Genomic DNA, 6,000 nt, shown 5'->3' on the forward strand with positions numbered 1-6,000 from the left:
TGCCTCTTGTGTTCAACTCTTTTGCAACCCCATGCACTATAGCTCTCTAGGCTCCTCTGTCCAATGGGATTTCCCAGGCAAGAATACTAGAGTGGGTTGTCATTTCCTTCTCTAGGGGATTTTCTAGACCCAGAAATTGAACCTGTGTACCCTCCAAAATCACTGCAGATGATGACTGCAGCCATGAAATTAAAAGACGCTTACTCCTTGGAAGAAAAGCTATGACCAACCTAGATAGCATATTCAAAAGCAGGGACATTACTTTGTCGACTAAGGTCCGTCTAGTCAAGGCTATGGTTTTTCCAGTAGTCATATATGGATGTGAGAGTTGGACTGTGAAGAAGGCTGACCACCAAAGAATTGATGCTTTTGAACTGTGGTGTTGGAGAAGACTCTTGAGAGTCCCTTGGACTGCAAGGAGATCCAACCAGTCCATTCTGAAGGAGATCAGCCCTGGGATTTCTTTGGAAGGAATGATGCTAAAGCTAAAACTCCAGTACTTTGGCCAGCTCATGTGAAGAGTTGACTCATTGGAACAATCTTTGATGCTGGGAAGGATTGGGGGCAGGAGGAGAAGGGGACGACAGAGGATGAGATGGCTGGATGGCATCACTGACTTGATGGGCATGAATCTGAGTCAACTCCGGGAGTTGGTGATGGACAGGGAGGCCTGGCGTGCTGCGATTCATGGGGTCGCAAAGAGTCCAACATGACTGAGCGACTGAACTGACTAATCCTGCTTGGCAGGTGGATTCTTTACCACTGAGCCACCTGGAAGACCATGCACTAAGTTCCATTTTTAAAAAAGAAAGAAATCCAGTTTGAAAACTTATCATAAAGCTACAATCATCAAGAGACTGTGATACTGGCATAACAGTCAACATACAGATCAAAGGAATAGACAAAGAACTCTAAGGTAGAACCACACATTTATGGTCAATTGATTTTTAACAAGAGTGAAAAGATTATTCAAAGAAGTAACAACTTTTGTAAGAAGCCATGTTGGGAAAACTAGATATGTACATGCAAAAGAAATCTCTATCTCACCCCATAGATAAAGGTTATATATAGGGCTTCCCTGGTGGTTCACTGGTTAAAAGTCTGGCTTGCAATGCAGGGGACACAGGTTCCATCCCTGATCCAAGAGGATTTCATGTGCTGAGGGGCAACTGAGCCCATGCACCACAACTACTGAGCTTGTGCATTAGAGCCAGCAGGCCACAACTACTGAGCCCAAGAGCTGTAAACACTGAAGTTTATGTATCTAGAGCCTGTGCTTCACACTGAAGTTCATGTATCTAGAGCCTGTGCTCAGCAAGAACAGAAGCCACCACAATGAGAAGCCTGAGCACTCCAATGAAGAGTAGCCCCCATCCACTGCAAACTAGATAAAGATAGTATGCAGCAACAAAGATGCACTACAGACCAAACAAATAAATAAATAAAAAGAAAACCAAATCTTTTTTAAGAAAAGACTGTATATAAAGATCAACTCAAAAAAAAATATTATTATGGGCATTAAAAGTATACATTTCTTAAAAGAAACCATACACATAACTCCTTGTAACTTTGAATTAGGCAATGATTTCTTAAATAGGACACCAAAAGCACAAACAGCAAAAGAAAAAAAATTAACATGGCTTTGTCAGGCAAGTGTATTCGCCTCAGTTCTGTCTCATCACAACAAAGATTTGGAGTGACAGTCATTAAAGCCTTCGGCATGTCACAGCTTTCGGGTCTTGGACAGACTGTGTTATAGCTCTCAGGTCTTGAATGGACCGTGTTATAGCTCTTAGACAAATCAGTGTTACAGCTCCATGTTACAGCTCTGTTTTATTTAGATAATAGCAGGAAAATCCATCCTTGAGGTGTGAGGACATGTCGCCCCAAAGACAGGAAGAGAAGAGCACCCCAGCATGCGGGAGAGAGAGAGACCCCCCCCCCCCAGCCCTTTGACTCCTCTTTTTATGTTTTTTCTCCCCCTGGGCCTGCACTATGTAAATTGGGCTAGCCAGGAGTGTTGTTTGTTCTACCTGAGGTCCTCACTCCGGTCCTCAGATCTTCCTTTGTTCTATTTTTGCAGGTTTTTTCCTTCCTTGTCTTTTAGCCACCGCCATTCTGGACTCCTGTTTCCTATTCTAACTACCTAACAGCTTCATCAGAATTAAAACTCTAGTGATCAAAGGGCACTGTGAAGAAACTGAAAATACAACCCAAAGAAGAAAAAAATTTCACAAATCATGTATATAATAACATTTTGGTGCTTTTTTAAAGGGTCTTCTTGGTGGCTCAGATGATAAAGAATCTGCCTGCAATGCAAGAGACCTGAGTTCAAACCTGTGTGTGTGTGTGTGTGTGTGTGTGTGTGTGTTTTAAGACTTATTGAATGCAAACACTCTGTTGATGGAGGTTTTTAGGGCCTTGAAAACAATAAGTACTTACTCCCCTATTTTCCCATAGAAGAGCAGATGGATAATAGTGTTGGTTTAAAAATGGTAAAATGAACCAGAAAACAACTCAGTTAAAATTGTTTCTTCAGGTACACAGATAATAGTCTTACAATTAAATAAATACCTTTGTGATTTTTTTCACATGTTTTTCTCTGATAGAATATTGTATCCAGAATGGAAATCTATACATTTTAAGGAGATTTTGTAGATTTTTTTTAAAGGATCTGACAGTATATAACCATAATCCTTTCTTAAAAGTCATTATATTGATATATTTAAGTGAGTATGTACAGGAAAGTGAAACTGTTAGTCATTGAGTCATGTACAGGGTCAAAGTTTATACAAATGCATTTGGTTGCAAAGAGTTGAACATGACTATAACCCACTAGGCTCCTCTGTCCATGATATTCTCCAGGCAAGAATATGGAGTGGGTTGCCATTTTCTTCTCCAAGGGGTCTTCCTGACCCAGGGATCAAACCCGCAGCTCCTGCATTGCAGGTGGATTCTTTACCGCTGAGCTATAGGGGGAACAGGAGTGAGCAGAGAGGAAATTCCAAGAAGATTCAATTCATTATTTAAACACCCTTTAATTTTTCTCAGATATTCAAATTCTTAACAGTTCATCTCAGTTTTTTTCTAAAGATCTCTGGAGATATCTCACTGAGATTTGAATTCGTGGACACTATTTATTTTAATCCTCAAATAATGCATTTAGTATAAATATTAGCCCTCTACCTTGTCTTCTTGATTTGGACATCTGTCTTCAATACAGTTAACAGAGTGATCCTTCTAAAATGAAAATCTGGTTATATATGAACCACTGGCTTCAGAGTCACCTATAGTCTATGTTTCTATACTCCAGTTAAACTGAAAATATATATTTAGGGATGAGAACACGAACTTTAAATTTAAATAAGCTAACCAGGTAGGTGATTCTTATTTTTTCCAGATATTTAGGACTACCCGCTACAGAACAAGTACGTTTTTGGACATAAAAGTTTCTTATGATTTGAAGTCTGTCTTTTTTTCCCTTGACTTGTTAAATATTATCTCAGCTGAGGCAACATCTTCTGTCAAGTGCAACTAACATTTCTCGACAGTTCAGTGTAGGCCAGATGCAGATTGTGCATCAGTTTATATAATGTATCATTTCATCCTCAAAATAACATTAAAATAAAATTATTGTTATTATACCTATTTCATAACTGGAGAAACTCAGCAACATAGAGTTTGAGAACCTTGATCAAGCTCATACAGATGTCTAAATTTAAGCCTGCAATGACTGGCCAAAAGAATAACACTTTGAGTTATCAGACTTGTGATATCAGCAAGTTGCACTTAAAGCATCAATACTTCCTAGAGGCCCAGTAGTGTGTGAGTGCTAAGTCACTTCAGTCGTGTCTGACTCTTTGCAACACTATGGACTGTAGCCCATCAGGCTCCTCTGTCCATGGGATTCTCCAGGCATGAATATTGGAGTGAGTGTCCATGTTCTTCTCCAGGTGATCTTCCCGATCCAGGGATCAAACCCATGTCTCCTACATCTCCTTCATTCGCAGGCAAATTCTTAACCACTAGCACCACCTGGGAAACTTCAGAACCCTGGTGGTAGGATATGTTATTAATAATATTTACATCAATAAAATTTGTATATGGTTAATATATAATTATAATCGTTTTAAAAAGTCAGAACCATGCATGTCTTGTAGAGAAAATAAAATTCAACATTTGTGTTGACAACGTGAAGAAAGGACTCACTGTAACACAGGAAAACACAAATTATCAACAGTGATAAGAAAGTAAAGTGCATTATGCTGAAAGCCTTGATTAAAATGTTTTAAGAAGTCTAAATGAAATTGAAGTAAGTAAAGTCACTCAGTCGTGTCCGACTCTTTGTGACCCCATGGACTACAGCCCACCAGGCTCCTCAGTCCATGGGCTTCTCCAGGCAAGAATACTGGAATGGGTTGCCATTTCCTTCTCCAGGGGATCTTCCCAACCCAGGGATCAAACCCGGGTCTCCCACATTGGAGGCAGACGCTTTAACCTCTGAGCCACCAGGGAAGCCCTAATGAAGGACAGGTTAATTAAATTGTAAAATGTTAAAAAATTTTTTTGCCTTTCTCCATTATTTCATGGTTAAACTTTTCCTCCCTTATTGAAAAACATGTAAATATTGTGAAGTATATTTTTGAAAGCTTGTTTCTCTTGCTGGTTCCTAGTGTGTAAATGAAAGTGTTTAATACAGGGCAATTGAGGTATAAAGAACAGCTACACCTTTGGACAGAGTCACCCTTTCCTTTGCAGATGGCTTCATGTTACTAAAGATACAGCTACCATAAGTAAGGGAGACTACAATCATATGAGAAGAACATGTGGGAAAAGCCTTTGTTATTTTCTGAGCAGACAGAACGTTTAGAATGGTCTTGATAATATATGTATAGGAAAGCATCACTAACAATAATGTGACCATGAGTATTCCAACAGCTGAGCCAAATGAAATCAATTCTAGGATGAGTTGTCTGTGCAAGAAATCTGCAGCACAGGGGAAGTGTCACATACAAAATAATCAACTACTATGGAAGCACAGAATTCCAGTTTCATTCCCAAGAGCACTGGTGGAAAAGTAACCAGAAAGCCCACTGCCCATGAACTGAGTACAAGTTGGCAGCACACTTTTTTGCTCATAGTGATCAGGTAATGTAAGGGTTTGCAGATTCCTACATAATGATCAAAAGACATGGCAGCCAGTAGGTAAAATCCTTTAATGCCTAATAACAGAAAAAAGAATAGCTGAGATGTGCAACCATTGTAGGAAATGATTTTGTTTTCAGTCATGATGGCTATCAGGAATCTGGGAATACAGGTTGTTGTTAATGAAACTTCCAAGAGGGAGAGATTTTTGCAGAAAAAATACCTGGGAGTCTTGAGGTGGGATCCAGCAAGATAAGAAGGATGATGGATAAGTTTCCCATCACACTCAACATGTAGTTTAGGAAGAGAAACATAAAAATCACAATTTGGAATTCTGGTTCATCAGCCAGTCCCAGGAGAATGAATTCTATCTCTCTTGACTGGTTCTTCATTTCAGATTTAAGATCATGGCATCTGGTCCCATTACTTCATGGGAAATAGATGGGGAAACAGTGGAAACAGTGTCAGACTTTATTTGGGGGGGGGGCTCCAAAATCACTGCGGATGGTGATTGCAGCCATGAAATTAAAAGACACTTATTCCTTAGAAGAAAAGTTATGACGAACTTAGATAGCATATTGAAAAGCAGAGACATTACTTTGCCAACAAAGGTCCATCTAGTCAAGGCTATGGTTTTTCCAGTGGTCATGTATGGATGTGAGAGTTGTTCTGTGAAGAAAACTGAGCACTGAAGAATTGATGCTTTTGAACTATGGTGTTGGAGAAGACTCTTGAGAGTCCCTTGGACTGCAAGGAGATCCAACCAGTCCATTATAAAGGAGATCAATCCTGGGAATTCTTTGGAAGGATTGATGCTAAAGCTGAAACTCCAGTACTTTGGCCACTTCATGCAAA

General features: G+C 39.6%; 1 pseudogene; it reads right to left on the minus strand.

Annotated features, from left to right (window-relative positions):
• Positions 1-4,590: 4,590 nt before the first annotated feature.
• On the minus strand, positions 4,591-5,537 carry LOC138435209 (olfactory receptor 6C6-like; annotated as a pseudogene).
• Positions 5,538-6,000: the final 463 nt, after the last annotated feature.

The sequence above is a fragment of the Ovis canadensis genome, chromosome 3 (genome assembly GCF_042477335.2).
Source record: "Ovis canadensis isolate MfBH-ARS-UI-01 breed Bighorn chromosome 3, ARS-UI_OviCan_v2, whole genome shotgun sequence".
Classification (NCBI taxonomy): domain Eukaryota; kingdom Metazoa; phylum Chordata; class Mammalia; order Artiodactyla; family Bovidae; genus Ovis; species Ovis canadensis.